The sequence below is a fragment of the Lepisma saccharinum genome, chromosome 23 (genome assembly GCF_977018435.1).
Source record: "Lepisma saccharinum chromosome 23, izLepSacc3.1, whole genome shotgun sequence".
Classification (NCBI taxonomy): Eukaryota; Metazoa; Arthropoda; class Insecta; order Zygentoma; family Lepismatidae; genus Lepisma; species Lepisma saccharinum.
The window spans coordinates 25873637-25896955 of record NC_139251.1 but is presented as its reverse complement, the minus strand read 5'-3'; positions in this window follow the sequence as shown (position 1 = coordinate 25896955).

The following is a 23319-nucleotide window of genomic DNA, read 5'->3' as shown; positions in this document are numbered from 1 at the left end:
AAACAGACCACTCGGGTTTATCTGACAGCTTGGAGCGTACATTTTCACTTAGTAACTCAAAACTTTGTTATCCTCTTCTATCTGCTTCTGTAACTCCTCCTTTTCCGCTTTCTGCCGCTTTTCTACATCTTGTTTTCTTTTTTCGGGAGTTTTCCTTTTTTTACTGGAAGGCTTACTTAAATAAGTAGGCAGGTTAGGAAAAATGCAGGGAACCGCATCTTCCGATAAAACAGCTTTGCTTCTCACAAATTATTTTTCGTTGCCCTCTTTGTCTTTGAATTTTTCGACTAAACTGAAAATGTTTTGCACACACAAATGAATTGTTTGTAGGTGTCCGACTACCTCTAGGAATGGCGCGAATCACTCATTTCTGAGGTATTCTTTTGTTGAAATCTTAAAACACGGCACATATCCCTGTGTTTGAATTTCAGAGTCGTAGTTACTCCTGCAACCAGGAATAACACACTTCTTAGGCATGCCGACATAACTTCCAACTGAACACTGTCACAAATTAATCGCCATGAGGACAAAAACAAACGAGCGCGCAATATATTCCCTCTGCATTGAAGTGGCGGTAGAGGCTTGCGACCAGTCTCCTCGCGACGCTGCCAATTCTCATTCGTCGCGGACTTGTTCTAGAGGTGGCTGTGAGTATACACAATACCAGTATCCTATATATACCGGGTGTCCCAGAAGTCTTTTCCTGATTACAAACTTTATTCATATCCGCTATATGCAATGTACAGATGTGAAAGTGGTGCCAAAATGTTGGAAAACTAACCAAGTTTATTTGTTGCAGGTTTGAGAAACGTGACTGTAGTGTAGCAGTGTCAGTGCCAAGGAATCCGGAATTAATGCTTTTGACATCGGGTGGCATCTTTCCATACAATGTTTCTTGGACTTGACAGGATTTGGGAATGAAGATAAATTCCATTTTTTTAAATACCAACTTATTGATGGCAGATATTCTAGACGAAAGAATTCTGTACATTTAAAAGTTCCTCTGCACAGTTATTGGTGACCGGGTCTCGTGATACCCGAGGACATGCTGAGCTTTTTCCTGATTTGTGAACATTTCCGGTTTTCTTGGCAATGACACTGCTACACTACAGCCACGTTACTCAAACCTGCAACAAATAAACTTTGTTAGTTTTCCAACATTTTGGCACACTTTCACATCTCTACCTTGCATATGGCGGATATGAATAAAGTTTGTAATCAGGAAAATACTTCTGGGACACCCGGTATATTCTCCTGTTTTTGTTATCTACTGTGTAAAATGTTATTTTTATGAGTTTGGTTATGTAAGCACAGCTTGAATATTATTATATATTATTATAGATTTGTATTTATTAAGGTGAACAACCAAATATTGTATTTAAAAAATCCGTAGTTTGTATTTTAATGCAAATTTCATAAAATTCTTTATTCAAAATCAATTTTACATAAAGAAAACACCATGCAATATGGCCGTCTTTGTTGTTGACCGCCGACTGCTGTTGTAGGGAACGAAAATACGAAATGTCAGTTGATATCTCCCAATTACGTAGTTTAATTCGCTTTTAAAAGTTTTTTAAAGTTTTATTGCAATATGTTTGGAGAAAGCGTGTTGTTTATTTTTTTTTTCTTTTTGGGTTTCGGTTCAGCGTTTCATGCAGGCACCATTCTTTCCCACCACTGCAGAAAGACGTTGATTGATTGGCTGAAAGATTTGTGGCGTTGAAGGATGAATACCTGCCTACCTACATGGCTTATGCCACATTATATCTTCCATGTTGGATTGCATTGTTGCCAACGGGCTAACGAAATTACCAAACATAGAGAAATACCCAAACATAAAGAGCGTATACTATTTGATGAAATAAAAGTAGACAATTAGAAAAAGGTGTTAACAATGGTGAAGGGCAGTAGTGGCTACTTGGTGCCAAACTGAGGGGGGGGGGAGGACAGTTTACTTTCTCTTGGTAGACAAGGCTTAACATTATGAGGCCGTAGTGCTGGGGCAAAGAGTAGGGGGCCACCGCCGCCACTGGTAATATTTATTATTCGCAAATGTAGCCGTGATTTAGCAAAATTGTGCTGGACGCTTTTTTATGGAATCTACCCCCCCACCCCACCCCGGAAGTTAAGTCCCAAGTTCCCTTCTTTCCCCAAAATAATAGACCCCATGTTACGTCCATGGTGTTGTGTGCTGCTCATGTATGCTTGTGTTTGCCCTATTATCTATTCATCTTATCAACATGCATCTGCATAGTCGCGATAGGCCAAAATCGGCAGAAATGCGACGTTAAATCTACCCTTCTCGGGAAAAGGCACTGAAGTACGTGGGTCGTTCAATATATAAGTTCCCGTATGCTGTAAAAAAAATATATATATTTTTAAGATACCTTAGAAAACTATACGTACATGTGTAGGAGGATCCTTCCTCACTTCTCCACATAATCCCCATAGAGATTCAGGCATTTGTCCCACCGTTGCACCAATTTGTCCATACCCTTTGCAAGAAAATCAGGGCTCTGGCTATTGAGAACTATTGTCACATTACGCTTCACTTCTTCATCTGTTTCGAAACGGTAACCTTGCAATTCAGACTTTAACACCGAAAAAAGATGGAAATCACTCGACGCTAAATCGGGGCTGTATGGAGGGTGGGGCAGCCGTTCCCACCCCAATTCTTCAATTTTGTGTTGTGTTTGCACTGCTGAGTAGGGGCGAGCGTTATCGTCAAGAAGAATGACACCAGCTGACAGGAGACCTGGTTGCTTATGTCGAATTGCGTTTTTCACTTTATCCAATGTTTGACAATAACGGTCAGCATTAATGCATTAATTGTTCTTCCTCGTTCCAAAAAGTCCAATAGCAGAACGCCCTTAGCATCCATGATTCTGAACTCCTTATGACGCGAGCCCGCGTTTTCCGAACAAGCATTTACTTTTCGCCCTTGAGCGCATGCGCCTTCACGTCTGATAACGAATCGATTGTTATTCCTTGTAGACGAAGGATGGCGCTTGTCAACCATGTGCTTCTTTATAATGGCATTGCTTTATACAATATTTTATAGCACAGGGAAACTTATATATTGAACGTCCCTAGTAAAAAGATGCAATTTTACATCATGCAGTCTTGTTTATGATATACATGTTCGTCAGCACTGTTTATAATCTCGTATCATTCTTACGAATAATGGGATCGAAACTGCCACTTCCAATTGATGTTATGGGTCATGTAGCTTAATTGTCATTCATCCTCGGATGGTGAGAGCGCTTGTCATGAGGACAAGTTTGATGCTAAGCAGCAAGAGGTAATCCTGAAACAAATATACACCAACTAAAACCCACTGAAATGGCAAATAGTCACTCTTTGGTTTTTAGAACTTTTGAACCTGAATCGTACATGGTGAAGTTTAGGATAAATACCTGTCTATACTTAGGAGATGGATGACCAAATCAAAAGATCGAAGTGTAAAATAACCCTGACTCTCTCTCTCTCTCTAGGCTTCTCCTTCCTTCTCAACTAAGTCAGACTAACTACTCTCCTTCCAATGCTCCCAAAAGTACTCCTGACTGTCTCAACTCAATCTCCAAAAGTCTGTCCCTACCAAACCTGCCTTCACCTCTCATCATTTCGCAGTGGAGACTTCCACCACGCCTATTCGTCAAGTACAGGGCTAGCATAAATGATTCATTCGTTTTGAAAAGGCTATCAAAAGTATTACACGTACACACATGAAAGATATATGAAAAGAACCACAAACTCACCAAGTTTGTATTGTGTATTCGCCCGTCGACTAGAATTTTGCGTCAACATGCAGGAAGTATTGGAGGACGAGGATTTCGCCGTCAAGTTGATATTCAGCGATGAAGCAACGTTCCACTTATCGTGAATCGTCATAATGTGCGATTCTGGGGCACGGAAAATCCACGTGCAGTCGTGACAGTTGAAAGAGATTCGCCAAAGGTTTTTCTTCGCTGAGCAAACTGTGACCGGTAAATGTTATCTGGATATGTTGCAGTTGTGGTTGTTCCCGCAACTCAGTGCTGACTTTGTCTTCCAACAAGACGGGGCACCCCCTCATTGGAACATCCCAGTTCGTGACTACCTAAACGATGAACTTCCGCATCGCTGGATTGGGCGTATTTGTGAGGATGACCTAGCTTTGTTCCCCTGGCCTCCCAGATCACCTGATTTAACGCCCTGCGACTTCTTCCTGTGGTGATACGTTAAGGACCTTGTTTACGTACCCCTACTACCGCAATCCTTAGTCGAGCTCAAAGAACGCATCAGTGCTGCAGTGCAGACCATTGACAGGACTATGCTACAAAATGTATGGAATGAGCTCGAGTATCGTCTGGACGTGTGTCGTGTAACCAAAGGGGCACATATTGAACATTTGTAGAGGGTGTATAAACTTGGTGAGTTTGTGGTTCTTTTCATATATCTTTCATGTGTGTACGTGTAATACTTTTGAAAATATAGCCTTTTCAAAACGAATCATTTATGCTAGCCCTGTATTTCTTCCTGTTCAGTCAGTAGATTGCTACCTGTTTACCTGGGGCGCGTCAAGTATCTGAGCGACGCTCACTGAGCAAGATTTTCGCTCGTTGAGCAGACAGATCATTTACTTGACGCTGCGTGCTCATTGATCAAAATATCAGTGCCTTTGAATATAATCTGTGATTCATGTGGCTGCGTCGAGTGGACAAGATTTCGGTGTTTGAAAAGCTGTTAATTATGGAAATAGAATAGTTGATGTGAACAAAACTGTCGAAATTTTCATTTTCACACCCTTGCACGACTTTCAAGAACTACGGTGTATATTTAGTATTTATTATTTGGAATAAACAACACTTGCATTTTAATACAATTACAAGAACTGGAATATTACATCACCTTCTGTTACTTGAACTTCCCCTCTAATTACTCTATATCGCAAGCCGTTCGGTTCATCATAATATTTCCTCATTGGTCGCCCGCACCACCACTCGCGGCTCGCCACCCGCCATCCTCATACGGTTTTCCTCTTCTTCCCTTTGCCTCACGAGATCGAAACACAAGAACGCTATATTCTGTGACCGAAACCTGTGGCGAGCAAGGTTCAAGTTCGCTCAGCGATCAAGTTGCTCGCTGAGCGCTCAGATACTTGACGCACCCCAGTTTGCATCTTGTTACTCCAATGTTTCAGGAAGTCTGAACACACTTGACTGTAAAATACTTCAGAGGACAGACAGCTGGTGAAAACAAGTGAATGACTCTCGGTCAGATTGAAGCTTCTGGAGAAAGTCTAATTATAGTATAATTCTATAATTCGTTACGATCTTGACACATGGGCAATATGAAATAATACTAATAATAACATTTTCTTTAATTGTGTCTAGTTGTAAGGAAGCGTCGCCTTGCAATTGAGGGTTCCCTGGTTTCATACTTTGCACAGTGGTTCAGATCCTAAGTTAAACTGTAGGCTCAGTCCCGATTAGCCTATATGTGCATAAAGTGGACTTAAAAACAAAAATTCAAAGAAAGAAACAATTTTTAATTGATTCAATATGACGTAAATGAAAGCAATAGAAATTCGCAAGTTGTGACTTAAATACCTTTCACTGAACGCCCTAGAAATAAACAAAATCAAAAGAACAAAGAACACATCACATGCCATACTTTCAATTCAAGTAATAAATTGGTGGAGAGCATTATGCTGATTGGTTGACGTCTGTCTTCTGCTTCCTGAAACCCAGAGTGCGGTGGGTGACGTTCGAACTGACACCTGGCGGGAAAAGTGGCAACTACGCTGCTCGGCAGTCTTTCAATTGGGACAACGACGACAAGAGAGGAACGGTGCAGGTTCGGTCACGGCCTTACTTTCCCTTGTAGGGCCTTGTTCCAGACTGTACTTCCGGTGATTCCCCTTTCTGGTATCATTGGAACTTCCGGATTGCATCTGCTCGTCGATGGAGCGTCCCACTGCTGCAGCGCGCTGTAAATAAACCCTTACTCACTATAATGACGGCTGACGTGTATGAATACTCCCTTGTAAACACGAATCGGAATGCGCCCCTTCCCCAGTTGATCTGCCAAGTTGAATGTTTAGTCTCTGTCAACCCACGATCTCCACTCCCAAGCAAGTCCTTGAAGTGTCCAATATGCCACTGTTCGGTGAGCATGTCGGAAGATTTATCTTGTGGGCGAACTATATAAACAGATAGGCCCGTTCAATGTCCTTCGGATATCACAAGAGGCGACGGGTTCAAATTTTTGAGTTTTTGAGTTTTTGAGCCCACTTTATGCAAAGATAGGCTAATCGAGACTGGATCTACAGTTCAAAGTGGGATCCGAATCACTATGTGCCTCCACGAACCCGAGACCTTTTGATAACAAAGCAACGGCATTACCATTACACCATCGGAGAGATCCGCGGGTTTGTATAGCAAGAGTGGTAAAATACGCTGTAAAGAACTCCTGCGTAGTCAGGCTGGTAACGTAGTCGCCTTGCAATCGAGGGGTCTCGGCTTCGATACCCGGTGTGCAGTAGCTAGATTGTGAAACATCTATTATATCTTTGTTTGGCAGGACCACTCAACCAAACGGTTTATCGTCAGTTGGAGTTGACGAGAATCTGACGCGAGATTCCGTGAGCGACAAAAGATCGTGAGGTCGTCTACATAGAGGAGGCCATGTACAGGGGAAAGAATGTTTACCATAACACTGTTCACTGCTATGGCAAACAGAGTCACACTTAAAACGCTGCCCTGTGGGACACCGTTCTCTTGTTCGTGAAGATCCGAAAAGGAGTTCCCAACACGTACGCGGAAAAAGCGATCTGATAAAAAAATTTCAATAAAGTACGCCATATGGCCACGCACGCCCCAAGAATGGAGCTGCTTTAGGATGCCAAAGCGCCACGTTGTGTCATATGCCTTTTGGAGGTCAAAGAAAACTGCAACTAAATGTTCCTTGTTGAGGAATGTATCCTGAATATGTGTTTCCAGCTGAACCAGATGGTCCAGTGTGGAACGGTTGGAGCGAAAACCACATTGAAAATTACTTATCAATGAGTTTTCCTCCAAAAACCAGGTGAGACGCTTGTTGATCATGCGTTCCATCAACTTGCACACACAGCTAGTTAAGGCAATAGGCCTATAACTCGAGGCTGCGGTGCGTTGTTTACCTGGTTTCAGGATGGGAACAATAATAGCTTCTTTCCAGGAAGTGGGGAAAGAGTTCTCCAACCAAAGCCTGTTGAATACCGCCAGAAGGAAATTTCTTGCTCCAATGGGCAGATGACGAAGCATCTCATAGTGGATCTTGTCCACTCCAGGAGCTGTATTCTTAGAATCTCGAAGCGCCTGATCGAACTCCCGTTCAGTGAATGGAGAGTTGTATGGCTCGGTGTTATGACTTCGAAAAACTAGAGGGCGTCGTTCCTGACGTTCCTTCTCATGAAGAAAACGTGGTGCATAATTTTCCGAGCGAGACGCATCAGAAAACTGTGTGGCCAAGATATTAGCTATGTCTCCGGAATCTGTGTACAACGTCCCGTCGTGCTCCAGAGCGCTCAGAGGAGTAGATACACCCCCCTGGATGCGACGTACTTTGGTCCAAACGGCTTTCGACGATGCCTGCTTCGTCAGAGAAGACACGTATTGGACCCAGCATGCCTTCTTACTGGCTCGAATGAGCCGACGGGCACGGCACGTTTAATGCGGAACTGCTCGAGGTTTGCGGCAGTGTGGTTCCTATTAAATCGATCTAGGGCATGATTGCGGTCCTTAATGGATGCACTGATCTCCGCAGTCCACCATGGGACTGGGCGTCGCCTCATAGGTCCACCGGGATGTGGAATGGAGGTGCGTGCAGCATCATGCACTCTTGACACAAAGATATGTAAGGCGTCGATTGGTGGTAAAGTCGACGCTAGATCGACTTCAAGGTCCACTGCACGCTCGAATGCAACCCAATCGGTGCCAGTGAGGGTGTTGTTCACGTGAGTGCTGAAGATGTTCCAGAGTAAGAAAAAGTGGGAAGTGATCACTCCCACAGAGATCAGGGTGAACGCTCCAAGATGTGGTAGGAGCAAGGCTGGGACTGCAGAAGGACAAGTCCAACGCAGAGTGTGTGCCTGAGGAAGGACTGAAATATGTGGGAGTCCCATCATTCAGCAACGTTAATCCTGATGCCTCACGGAATTGATCTACAATTTGACCCCGGGGCTCTGTACGAACGGAGCCCCACAAACGATGGTAGGAATTAAAATCGCCCAAAAGAACTACAGGAGACGGAAGTTGATCGAATATAGAAAGGAGGTCCTCAAGAGAGAATTGCTCCTCCCTTGTGATGTAGACACTGCAAACGGATATTGGCTGTGGTAGATGGACCCGCACGGCGACAGCTTGGAGGGGGGTGGTGAGAAAGATTGGCGTTGAGTGGATGTTATCTCGAACACCGATTGCAACACCACCGTGTGTACGACGACCCTCAGAAAGCTTGTCGGTGCGGTAAAGCGTGTATCCGTTCAAAATCACGGATTCAGTTGGACGAAAATGTGTCTCTTGGAGACATATGATGGCAGGGTCAAATTCAGATATAAGAATTTGCAGTTCCTCGAGATGCGTTCGGAAACCGTTAAGGTTCCATTGGAGACAATAAGCCATATCTGTAGGTAAGATTGTTACCTTTTAAGGCGTACTCTATTTCTAGGCCCTGTCGCCTTGATAAATTCTTCATCCGCGGCTTCGTCCTGTATCATGTCCTCGGGTAAGGACACAGAGGGCGAAGGGGATGAAGAAGGGGGAGTGGGGGCGGGTGCTTTGAGCGCCCGCCGGGCAGCTTTCAGCTGCGCCTTAAGTTTCAGGGTGGTGGCTGCCACCCTGACTGGAGAGCTAGTAGACTTCAGAAAATATTCCTTTGTATGCACCTCTGTGGAGCGAGGAGTGGTTGCTTGTTTCCTCGAAGCAGGGCGGGCTACTACGGGAATCGTTGGTGTTTGAGTTGACACGTCGCTGGTTTGTACCCCTACACTGCGACGGGTAAGAGCAGCTGCAGCAACTGTAGCAAATGGCACAGGTAAAGTGGTGCGTATACTTTCACGGAGACGTTGTTTTGCTTCGCCAGCAGAGATTTTCTCTGTGACGACCAACTCTCTGATTTTCTTCTCTTGTTGGAAAGAGGGGCAGTCACGATGCCAGACTGGGTGCTCGCCTTGGCAATTAATACATTTGGGAGCAGAAGAACAAGGTTCGGTCCCATGATCAGGCAGACTACACTTACCACAAAGGGCGGTAGTGGCCTTGCAGGAAGGCTGAGTGTGCCCAAAGTGCTGGCATTTGAAACATCGCATCGGGTTAGGAATGTATGACCGGACTTTGAGTCTTAAATATCCAGCCCGTACAATATCTGGGAGAGTGGTCGTTTGGAACGTTAGTATAATCGAAGCAGTTGGCACAGGTTCTCCGGACTTTCGGGTCTTGGTTCGCTGCACTGCAGTGACATGTTGGTCTGAGAGTGCTTCAAGGATCTCTTCCTCCTCAGCATTTAGCAGATCCCAGTGGCGAATCACACCTTTACTACTGTTAAGTTGACGATGGGGTTCAACATTAACAGTGAAGTCGCCCAAAGATCGTAACTTTAAAAGGTTGTTGGTCTGGCGATCTGTGCTGGTCTGGATAAGTACACTCCCGTTTCTCAGCTCTTTTATTTCTGGAACATCGGAACCAGCGGCGTAGTCTAGCTGTTTCTTGATAAGGAATGGTGACAAGTCCTTCAATGTAGCAGCTCCGTGTTTCTTTGTTGTTGCAGAAACATCGTTACTATCGGTGTTTCCCCCCGTTTGAGTTGTTTTTTGTACCCATATACAAAAATTATTTATTGTGGAGGGTCCATAAATTGTCGCCTGGACATGCCCTCTATGCCGAGGAAGGCCTACCCCCAAAAATGGAGGCTACTCGAGGACCAAACCGAAATCCCCGAGGCCACGTTCGCGACTGCACCTACCCCTGCAGCCAACACTGTCCCATCGGCACGTGCAACTCACACCTTGGGATAGGTTTTTTTTATCGAGGTTGTCTCCTCTAGCAGGACCCTTAGTTATAGGGAGGTCAAAAATATGGAGATGAATGACGTGATGGAATGGTGAAAACGTGAGATATGGATGTGAAGAATGAGTGAAATGATGAGATGAAAATGACCTCCCTACCTTAGTTTCTTAGAGGGAGGTCAAAGATATGGAGATGAATGACGTGATGGAATGGTGAAAAACGTGAGATATGGATGTGAAGAATGGGTGAAATGATGAGATGAAAATGGCCTCCCTACTAAGCCCCCTCGCCCCGTCAAGGCAGTCCTACATGGAGGGGGGCCGTGAATATGGAAATGGTTGAGAAAGATGTACGGCTATTCCATCAAAAAGAAGGTTTTGCTACTGATTATAATGTACATAAGCTTCATGAAAGCAAGTCTAAACCTTTCCAAGCTTTCTCCAATAGGAAAACTAACTTTAATAATCAAACTGAAAAGAGCACCGTTAATGAGAAACCGGGAACTTGAAGACAATGGATTTGTTAGAAATGTGGAAAGACGCATGAAAAAGGTAAATGCTATTTAAAGCAAGTTAGATGTAATTATTGTGGATTCTTTGGACATATTCAGATATTTTGTATATTTTGTAATAAACCGACAGATAAAAACTTATCAAGTTTACAATTTAAATCCCCTGAATCTAACAGTTTCTTAAGTAATGTGTCTCTTGATGTAATTTCGAAAGAATGTAAGGGTTCTATAGAGTCTAATACAGAAAAGGAACATCAAGAATTGTTAATTTCACGCGAGCCCTTACACACTTTCCACTTACCGTTGTACACGTATGGTTCTACTAAAGAACGGCAATTTGAATTTAACTCTGTAGTTGGAACTTTGCATAATGCTGACAAATGTACAATTGATTTGAATTGTGATGGTAAATTAGTTAATTTTGAGATCGATACTGGAGCTTCTGTAAGTGTGTTTGATAAAAGATTTCTTGATCAATCTTTTCCGTATTTAAAGATTCAACCTTCAAATATCAATCTGAAAAATGCTGACGGAAGACCATTAGCATTAGAAGGTCAGGTTATGTTGGATATATTGTGGAAAGATAAGAAATATAATATGAATGTTTTTGTTTGTAAGCAAAATCTTCCACAACCGATTGTAGGAAGAACTTGGCTGGACATTTTATGGCCTAACTGGAGGCAAAATTTTATGTTACAGCAGATAGAAGTTCAGAGTTGTTATAATAAGGAAGTACTGATAAACAATTTGTTGTCCGAGTACAAGGCAGTATTTTCAGCTGATCCTAGGGAGCCTATTAAATGTTTTTTAAAGCTGTGATTCCAGTTAAACCTAACAGTACACCTATTTTTAGGAAAGCTTATGAAGTACCTTATAGTTTAAGTTAACAGTTTAAAAAGGATATAAGTAAATTGGTTTCCGATGGTGTACTGTCAGAAGTAACTTATTCTAACTGGGCATCACCACTGGTAGTAGTTGTCAAGAAGTCAAATGATCTTAGGTTATCTGCTGATTTTAAGACAGGACTGAATACTTTACTTGAGAAAGTAACTTATCCATTACCAAAGATGATATTTTGAACACATTAGGTGATTCTGATACATATGTGGTTCTTGACATGAAGAATGCATTTCTACAGTTGGAAGTAGATGAAGATTCGAAGAAATATTTGGTAATAAATACTAATTTTGGTTTATTTGGTTACAATAGATTACCTTTTGGTTTGCAGTATAGTCCTTTGATATTTCAACATGTAATGGATCAGATATTAACAGGAATTCCATTCGCTAAATGTTACTTAGATGACATAATTATCTGTGGTAAAGGACTGGAACAGTGTTATAATAACGTGAGGAATGTACTAGATCGTCTTCAGAAATATGATGTGAAGGTAAATGCTAAGAAGTGTCAAATTTTTGCTACAGAAGTTGAGTATTTAGGATTTTGAATTTCTGGTGAAGGAATTAGACCATCTGTGAAGAACTTAGATGCAATATTAAAATGTGCTGTACCTAGTAATGTCAGTAAACTAAAGTCATTTTTGGGAGATATTTCATTTTACCATAGGCATATACCCAACTTGTCAATGCATATACCTCATTTGCATGAATTGCTGAAGGAAGGACATAAATGGGAATGGACTGATATTCATCAACACGAATATGAATTAGTAAAGGAAATGGTGAATAAAGCAGATGTCATTTTTCCTTTCGATCAGAATTTGGAAGTTGTACTAATTACAGATGCAAGTCCTGTAGGAATAGGTTGTCAATTATGTAATGTGTACAAAAGTAATTTACGCACAGTAGCTTGTTCATCAGCACCGTTAACTGACGCTCAGAAGAACTATTGTCAGTTTGAACGGGAAGCTTTAGCTCTTACACATGGCGTGAAGAAATTTCACAAATATTTGTATGGAAGAACTTTCACTGTACATAGCGATTCTCTTCCTGTGAAATATATTTTTGGAGAAAAAGCTAAAATTCCTTCAACGGGTAACAGTAGACTTCAAAGACGGGCTTTGCTTTTATCAACGTATGGTTTTAAAATTAAGTACACTAAGCATGTGGAAGTAGCAGATCTATTATCAAGATTACCCTTAATGGAAGTACCTGAAGATGATGTTCCCAGCGATGAGTATGTATTTCACTTAGAATGTGAACCAGTCTTGTTACAATGTATTAAGGAATAAACAGCCAAAGACTTGTTGTTGCAGCAGATAAAGTTGTATGTTACTGAATTATGGCCAGCAAAGCTAAATAAAGATCAACAAGCTTCACCATTTGCACATTTTTTCCGGAGATGACATGAAATAGTGATTGTAAAAGAATGTTTGATATCGAGCAACAGGTTAATTATTCCACGATCGTTGCATGATACAGTCTTGAAAAAACTGCACGCAAATCATCTAGGTTTGTGGAAATTACAACAATTAGCAAGATCTATGTATTGGTGGCCGCAAATTGACATTGACTTACAAAGAGAAGTTATTAACCGTCCACAGTGTCAAGCACTTCAGAACAATGCTCCGCAAAATAAATATGTACCTTGGGAGCAAACAGATAAGCCATTTCAAAGAGTTCATTTGGATTTCTTTCATTTCGCTGGTCGCACATGTTTATTGTTAGTTGATTCATGCACACGATGGATAGAGGTTTGGAAAGTTAATTCCACATCTAGTGAAGAAACGATAAATTGTCTCAAAGAATGTTTTGAAAGATATGGATATCCTAGTGTAATAGCATGTGATAATGGACCTTGCAACAGTTCTTTAATTCAAAGCCATTTTACAATTATATTTTGTTATTTAGTTGTGAGCATAATCTGAAAAGAATGAAGAAAATTCTGTTGTGCTACTCTGTTCAATTTTGATGTTATTTTGTTTGTTATTCGTAACTATAGTGACTGTAGAAATTGGTTAATATACTAATGTGATAAGTAAAATTTGAAAAGTTATTTTATTTTAAAATATTGCAACAAACTGCTCCGCACTGGGGACAGTTGCAATAAATTGGCGACCTAGAGCCAGGATTCGAAAATTGTGAGTTGATAAGAACTGAACTGATAATACTATAATGAAGAAAAGAGAAGTGCCTTACGTGCTTCGAAGTAGTGTGTGCCTTCAACCGGATCTCAGTGATGTTGCTGAAGTAAGCAACGAAGAGGACAATTCTGGTAAGCAAATGGAGGATTTACTCTGTTGTAAGGACAGATTTTCTGACACTCGCATGATTGAATGCACGTCATGCAAGAAATGGGAACACGTAAATTGTAGGGGTCTTACAGTTATTCACTGGGTAATATTCAGCTCTATGAAAGAAGACTATTACTGTAAGGCATGCAAGCCAGAATTCAATCCATTCACTCTAAAATCATACTTGGATACAGTAAATCCCAATATTGACCAAATTGTATCTGCTTTTCACTTGAGTTTGGCCCAACATGAGAATAGGTTGCAAGACAAGTTGCTCCAGAATACCGAAACGCTGGAGAATAGGTTGCAAGAGAAGTTGCTCCAGAATACCGAAACGCTGGAGAATAGGTTGCAAGACAAGTTGCTCCAGAATACCGAAACGCTGGAAAATAGGCTACTTCAGAATACTGAAGCTCTGTAGAATAGGTTGCAAGAGAAGTTGCTCCAGAATACCGAAACGCTGGAGAATAGGTTACTTCAGAACACTGAAGCTTTGGAGAATAGGTTACAAGATAGACTTGATCAGAATGCTGAAACGCTGCGTGAAAGTTTACAAACAAACTGTGAAGTTTGGGGCACAAAATTGGTTAGGTTGCAGCAAAGTACTGAAAAACTGAACGAAGGACTCCAACATGTAGAAAATAAGTTGCAGCAGGTTTCTGATTCTTGTCAATCAGCTAATAGGTTACTAAATGAACGTATAAATGATGAAGTAACTTTATTAAATTCGAAAGTCAGTGATCTTGAATCAAAACTAGACCATCATGATGATGAGTTAAAACAACACGTATCAAATACACAGGTAAAGTTGCAAGAATTTGATTCTATGCTTAAGGATTTAAATGAGAAATGCATTAACTTAGAGCAAAGCGATGTTATTTGTACTAGTATGGTTAGAGACGTTCTACAACCAGATAAAGAACTAACTAATGTGGATGCACTTGTTAATGAACATAGGCACATAGCATGCCAAACTGATACAAGATTAAATTCTAAACTAAAGCACGTTGTTTTTAGTGAACACAATAAATGCGAAGCATTTCATACAGGTTCTTCTGGCTATGATACATCTGATGCTGAAGTGAATTCTGTAAAGGAAAATGATACCAAATTGTGCAAGGGCAAATCTGCTCACAATAAAAGTAGAAATAAATTTGCTAAAGCTTCCACTTCACAAGGCAAGAATACATATGAAATGCATTGTGTTTTAGATAATACTGAATTTAGTAATAGCAATCCTACTGTTGACAAAATCCATTGTACATGTTCACTCAATAACCATTCATGTCTTTCTTCGTTGAACAACTCTTTACTGTATGATAATAAGCACGCACATACTTGTGATACTGAAAATAATGCACCTAGTTCTTTATGTGCTACAGACACATCAAAGCAAATTTGTTCTACATCTAACAGAAATTCCATACCTTCTAGAACTTATGTTGCTTGTGATAATAAAGACAATTTCACAGGTCTTGAAACTTCAGTATGTGGTTGCCAACGTCAAAGTACATGTCATTCCTTAATCCATGATCAGTTTCCTGATGACTTAAATGTAAATCATAGTCATTGTACTAGAACAAACTGTACTTATAACCCGATGTGGCTGAATAATGATTCTACATGGAATTCTTATAATCAGTCTGATACATGCTCTAATAGATTTTCACGAGTTAGTGAACTCAGTCAATTGCCACGTTTTGGAGGAGATGTTTCAAAACAGTCTGCTAGAGAATTTATCGAACAACTAACTACAATGTTAAACATAATTGGTGTTCCTCCCAAGTATAAATTATGTATAATTCGTAAGTGTTTTTATAATGTAGGCGCTTACTGGTTCAACAGTGAAAAGAAGAGTTTCATTTCTTATGAGGACTTTGTACATAAATTTCTTGATCAGTTTGCATCTAATGAGTTATTAGAAAGTCAGTTGACATTGTTACGATCTAGAAAATACAACCCAGCTTCAGGTTTGTCATTGGAAGCATACGCTTTGAAAACGTACTCTGCTTATTGTAACCTTGTGGAAACTCCAAACAAAGTTGAAGTAATACGGATGATTTTGAAACAATTACCTGAGGCAATTTCGAAGAATGTGGGCTGCCATAACATTACAGATCTTAAGCAACTGACGCAGAAATTAAGGACTATTGATTTGTATTCGAGCGAAAAGAATAAAAGTTTATCTTTGCCCGGTGATAATACAGATTCTGATGACAAGGCTAATAAGAAGAGAAGTTTCGACAGACCAAAATACTTCGTCAGGCAAGTAAATGTGGAGCGGAATTCTTATGATTCTACAACACAGACCGAAAATGCAGGAATCAATGTAAATCATCGACCATCTCCCAGAAGATTTGAACGCAATCCCTCAAGAAGGCAGTTTGTAAGGTCTGAAAGAATTAATAATAACGTAAATAATTCGAATTTCAGACTTGGCAATACCCCAACATCTGATAACAGAAGATATAGTAGAACTGGAAATTACAATGAACAACCAATAGAGTATGGTAATGCATCTCATAGTTCACAGGAAAATAGTGTTACAGTAGGCAGCACCAACTTGCAGCGTAATTCTGCAAATATGGAACACCTAACTCCGACTGCTACTACTACCACAAGTGCACATTCTTCTAACTACTTAAACAACTAAGGCAGGGTGATATGCTCCGATTTACCTTGCCACAAATAAATGCAAAGGGGCTGGATGGTAGAGTTAATAACCCTTATTTAGTACATGTTAAGGAATGTCTGAAGGATTATAATAAAATTAAATCTTTAGGCGTTACTAGATATAAAGTTTTATCTGTAGCATTTTTATTAGAATGGTACGATTCTGAACCAGAGTGGATTATGTCAGAAAACGGTACTCCAATACCAAAAATTGAGAATCCAGAAATACAAGGTAAAATTGCGGATCTGTCTTTAAATTGTTTAATTGATACTGGAAGTCAGTGTAATCTATTAGATTATAAAATCTGGACAATTCTAAGTTCAATTATATCAGGAGCAAAATTGGAACAATTAGAAGGAATACAATTGGCTTGCTTTGCAGGAGATCAACGTATAAAGGTAATGGGTTTCAAATATGTAACAGTTCAAATAGCAAATGAGTTTTTCCACATGGGACTGTATATTGTCAAACAGTTACATGCTGATTTAATTTTGGGTTCGCCGTTTTTGTGGCAATATAAGGCGATTATAAATTACAGCAACGCAACCGTCATGCTTTCGAATTCATTAGGTCAGGAAATAATTACTCCGTTTTTAGTGCAATCTGAAGAAAGTCTTCCGTCAATGAAGGGAATAGTACGTTCTTGCAAATTACCAATTTCAACCACTTCACAAATTGAAGGAACATCTGACATCTGATATTCGGCGTGCAGCGTACATGAACAATACTCTTCCATCTGATTGTTTGGATCAGTTATTTCATCGTCTTCTCGAATACCAAGTTTTATTTTCTGACAGACCTAAAAAAGCAAATGTGGAAGCTTACGATATACAATTGGATACTGATGTGCCAATAGTAGCACCCACTTACCCTGTTCCTTATGCTAGACGGGATGATATGGAAAGAGAGTTACAAAAATGGCAACAGTGGGGCGTCATACAAGAAAGCACATCTCCCTATAGGAATCCACTCCACATAGTCCCAAAGGCGGGAGGTTTATGGAGACCAGTGGTTGACTTCCGTAAATTAAACCAACACGTAATTTCTCCGATGACACAGGTAGAGCCTATCTCGGAATTACTACAAAGATTGAAGGGAGCAAAATACTTCACATCTATTGATCTTAGTTGCGGTTATTTTCAGATTCCTTTGACACCAAGGTCGTTTAAGTTTACGGCATTTTCTTATAGAGGTATTTTGATGGAGTTCCATTTTTTGCCTTTTGGAATCAAAAGTGCCGTGAGTGTGTTCGTTGATAGAATGCATAAAATATTAGGCAATCATACAAATTCTTTCCTGATTGTTTATATTGATGATATTTTAATTTTCTCTCCATCAATTCAAAACCACTTAGAACATTTACGTTATGTTTTATCAACTCTGAAGACAGCTAATATGTCTATTAAATTGTCGAAATGCAAGTTCTTCCAAACTGAAATACATTTCCTAGGCCATGTGATTTCTGGAGAAACCATTCATATTGATCCTGAAAGGAACCAAGCAATCATGGATTTTCCAGTTCCTCAAAACAAGAAGGCTCTAAGGAAATTTTTAGGGATAGTAAATTGGAGGAGAAAATTTGTTCACAAATTTGCAATGATAGCTGCTCCTTTGTATGATTTACTAAAATCAAATAACAAGTGGGACTGGAAGGAGAATCATCACCAAGCTTTTAATGATTTGAAACAGCTAGTTACATCTCCTGATGTATTAGCTCAACCGGATTTTAGTAAAATTTTCCATCTTAACACTGATGGAAGCAAAGTTGGAATTGGAGGAGTTCTATGGCAGTTATCAGATGAAGATGAAACGTTAGTAATACAATATGTTAGTAGAGTATTGCGTGGTACAGAATTAACTTATTCAACTCATGAGATTGAATGTCTTGCTATCCTCTTTTCAGTAGAAAAGTTTAGTGTTTATCTTAGTGGAAGAACATTTGTTATTCATTGTGACCATCAGTCACTTTCATGGCTGCAGTCGGCTAGAAGTTTAAACCCAAGACTAAACCGCTGGGCATTAAAACTTCAAAGTTTTGATTTTACTGTTGAACATATTCAAGGTTCTACCAATATTGTGGCTGATGCCTTAAGCAGATATCCTGCAAGGGCACAGGGAGATTTATTCACATCGAAACTCTACGTTAATAATACAAATATCGATCTCCTATCCCAAGATACTCCACAATATTGGGTACAATCTCAACAGAACGATGAGCAGTGTCAAAAGTTAAGAGTTGCGATAAACAAAGGAGATTCTAAGTTCGAAATCAGAGGACATTTCAGAATGCATGAAGATATCTTATTCTACAAATCTATTGCGTCTGAACACTGGAGAATATTTGTACCTAAAAAAGCTGTGGAAAAGGTACTGTATGATCATCATGATTTATGTGGACATTTTGGTTATTCAAAAACCTTCAGAAAGTGTTCAAAATTTTTCTTTTGGCCAAACATGAAAGCCAGCATTAAATTATATCTGTGAAATTGTCTTGAATGTGCCAAGTCAAAGCAGAGAGTGCAACGTATCACACGAGAAGATCTTCACATATTAACTCCTGAAATACATCAATTCCTTTCATTAGATTTGATTGGTCCGTTACCAGCTTCTCAAGGTTATCAATATATACTAAGTATAGTGGATCTTGCAAGTAAATTTATTATGGTTTATCCTTTGCGTAAAGCTTCATCTATGGAAATTATCAATAAACTAAACCAGTCGTATTTTCATCATTATCCTGCATGTCTAATTATATTAAGTGATAATGGTTCACAATTTAAATCTAAGGAGTGGCGAAGTTTTATTACCTCCAAGAACATCAAGCATATTTTTACTTCGCCATATTCACCACACGCTAATCCAATTGAACGCTACAATAAAGAGATTGTGCGTTTACTGAGGTTATTTTTCAAGGATAATCATAAATCTTGGGCTAAATGTTTGACAAACGTTGTCAAATTGTTGAACAATTCATATTCTGAATCTATTGGTTTTACACCTGCGGAACTATTTTTACACGATCAAGTTAAAGATAATATAACTAATATTGTCGATTGGCCTGAGAATATTGAAGAATTATCCTGGAAGGCAAAATACTTGGAGCTAAAGGAAAAACTTAAACATCGAAGAAATTCTAAAGGTGTTCAAACAAGCTCTGGTAACAAAAATATTGTCAAAGGAGATTTAATCATGATTAAAAATCATGCTAAGAGCTCTGCTTTAAACAAAACTATCTACAAATTGTATGATTTGTTTATTGGCCCATTCTTGGTAATAGAAATAAGAAACAATTGTGCGACTGTAGTTTCTCTAGATGGAAAGGGAACAAAAGGTAGGCAAAACCTAGAAAACATTAAACCTTTTAATTGTTCGGAGGAGAAAAGAAAGGAGTTGTTAAGAAATACTGATTTATGTTTTAATTGTACATAAGGGTTGAATTTGTTGTAATTTTGTGCAAAAACGAGTTCAGTTGTTTGCATTATGTATTTTATTATCATGTGTAAACCAGCATGAATTTATTATATCTGTTCTGTTGATCATCATATTATCTTTTATGTAAGAACTTATGTTTGGCTTCTATTCTCATTAGTATGGTGTATGTCAATGTATCAAGGAAGAGTGTTGACACGAATAACAAAAGGAGAATTATACAAAGTGTCTCTCTGGAAGAATGATAAGAAGGAATATATATATAATGTAAGTTGAATGTAATGTGGTTCGCATTTTCATTGAAGGGCTTCATTGCACATATAGTTTCAAACAGAAGAAGTGCACTCGTTAAGAATGAATTTTTTTTAAATGGACATAAGATGGTTATGAAATAGTAATGGTAATGAGATTGCAGTAAAGAAGAAAACTACTGAAGATGGCTGTAAAGAAGATGTGAAAGGAATGAGATTGCTGCCAAAGAAGTAGTAGAAGAAGTAGTGAAGATGATACATTGAAGATGTTACGTTTGAAAAATATACATATTCCTACATCAAAGTATGATGTCAAGGTTTTCAACCGGAGGAGGAGGCTATTGCAACAGTTCTTTAATTCAAAGCCATTTTACAATTATATTTTGTTATTTAGTTGTGAGCATAATCTGAAAAGAATGAAGAAAATTCTGTTGTGCTACTCTGTTCAATTTTGATGTTATTTTGTTTGTTATTCGTAACTATAGTGACTGTAGAAATTGGTTAATATACTAATGTGATAAGTAAAATTTGAAAAGTTATTTTATTTTAAAATATTGCAACAAACTGCTCCGCACTGGGGACAGTTGCAACCTCCATTTTCGGGAAGGAAGCTTAAAGAATTTTGTACTAAGTTAGGAATACGAATTATTCATTCACCACCATATCATCCACCCAGTAATGGTTTAGCCGAAAAATGGGTCCAAAACGTAAAAAGTACTCTGAAGAAGAGGTGGTTAGAAGATTGCCATCTAGGAAGAAGTTTCGATTTCAGAGAAGCGGTGGAAGGTGCGTTAAGAGTAGCCAGGTTTACACCTTGCCATGCTACGGGGAAGACTCCTGCAGAGTTGTTGTTGTCATATCAACCTCGTAATATCTACGAGGGCAGATCGGAAAGTAACGCACAATATTTTTTTGCGCAAAGAGTTTAATATTTAACAAAAACCAAACAAATCACAAATGAACTGACATCTTTGACCTACTTTTCTACATAGTCACCAAGTTTCTGAACACATTTCTCCCATAATGAAACATATGCCCTGTTCGTAGAAGTCCGTTTGGTTGGAGTATAGCCATCTGCGGACTGCTGATTTCACTTCCGTTATTAACAATAAAAAATAAGAAGCTTACTATTGAAATGAACGAAACGAATTTTGCAGGGGGGTCGACGCCACTGTCTCGCTTTAACTAATGTGTTTTCATTTTGAGGTTATGAAGAGGATGGCACAATAATTCTATTTAGAAGAACAACCTAAATTGACCGTGCAAGGAAAAGAAAATGATGAAGTTTTAAGAAAATTATCCATAAAGTTGCTTTACCTACGTGGCAGAAACGTCACTTGGTACCAAGTCCAAACTCGTCCTCTAGGTACTGAGATTAAAATTGCCTCATAAAAATACTTACCAGGTTCCTTGATTGATTAATTTGGTGTTTTTAAGTCCATTTTATGCACGGTAAGGCTAATTGGGACTGCACCTACAGTTTAAAATTGGATCCGAACCACTATGTGCCTCCACCGGGTATCGAACCCGGGATCCCTTGATTCAGTTCTTTGAGATTTGTCGAGAAAAGTCGCTCGGTCTCCCCGATGACATCGTCAAGGCTGTAGTCTAGGGTACACCCCGTATATCCTCTGGTTAACTATACTCGTATACCTTCCACATATTTATTTATGTAATTTGGCCATCGCTCCAATCAGCTTATTACGTTAAAATACATCTGGGTTCACGAGATCGGGAACATAAAGATTTTTTCCACGTTTTTCATTTTTAGTTCTATTAGCAGTATTATTAAAGTTATTAATAGCATACAATAGGGATGGACGATATCAGAAATTTCATATCGCGGTATATCGTCAAGAAAATATCCTCACAGACGATACGATGTATTTTCCCGTATAGTGATATCGGCGATATATCGTCTCCACGATAGATATCGCCAAATATCTGGACGATATATCGCCGACACGATATATATCGCTAAAATATCGTGACGGTATGTCGTCAACTCATATATCGCTAAAATATAGTGACGAAGAATCGCCGACACGATATATACGCCAAAATATCGTGATATATCGTCTTGTTGATATCGCCTGGGGATATTTTTCAATGTCGCGATATATCGTCTGGACGATATATTGCTCAACACTAGTATACAAACTGACAGAACAATAACATGCTGTGTGATGCTGTACTGTAAGCCTATCAAATTCTACTGTAGCCCTTACGTTTAAGCAAAATCATTAAATTACGCGTTTCATATTTCTTTCTTTTAAAATGTTTGTTATTACTTACCTCTTTTATGCCAATTATGTAGAAGTTAAATTATTTCCGCCTTACATTTAATGGAAACATGGTCTCCACTTCCAGGGGTCCCGGGTTCGAATCCTGGCCTGGATGTTTGTGAGTGTCCATTCATCAATTTCATCATATCATCACTCATCCCAATCTTCGGAAATTAGCCAAAAGTTTCACAAGAAGCAAAATAAAATAAAGCAAATAATAACAAGAAAAGAAAATCATGGTCTCCACTTAACGTTTTACGAAACTTAGCTCATGCTACGCCCCTTGTGGGTACGTACTTACATGTTATTTACCACGGCTACAGATATCTTAATCTCAGGGGATAGGTTCTTTGTTTGAGAATTCCAAATAAGAAAGCGTTTTATAGCCAAGAGGATATAGTAAAATGCGGATCTATATTCTGAGAACTTGACAAAATACAGAGAATATATATATATATATATATATATATATATATATATATATATATATATATGTGTGTGTGTGTGTGTGTGTGTGTATGTATAATCGAAAAGGCTTCTTCTTCTTTTATTATAAAAAAGGCTTCTTCTTCCTTTAAATGGCTTCTTCTTTTAATATGGAAAAAGCTTCTTCTTTTATTATGGAAACGGCTTCTTCTTCTTCTAAAAGGCTTCTTCTTCTTTTAATATCAAATTCTTCAATGACAAAATATATGAATGGCTTCTTCTTTCTTCAATTTCCACTTCTTTTCTTTGGTAAAAGGTTAGTCTTCTTTTTCTTTCTTCTACCTTTTATGACAATCTCTTTCTTCTATTTACAAAAAATAGTCATTCCCTTTTATTCATCGCTGTTTCTTATTTCCTCTATTCATATCAATTCTTATTTCTTCTTTCAGCAGCAATTCTTATTATCTTCTATATTCCGACGAGATATTCTTATATTCTCGATAAATTCTTCTATTTATTCTT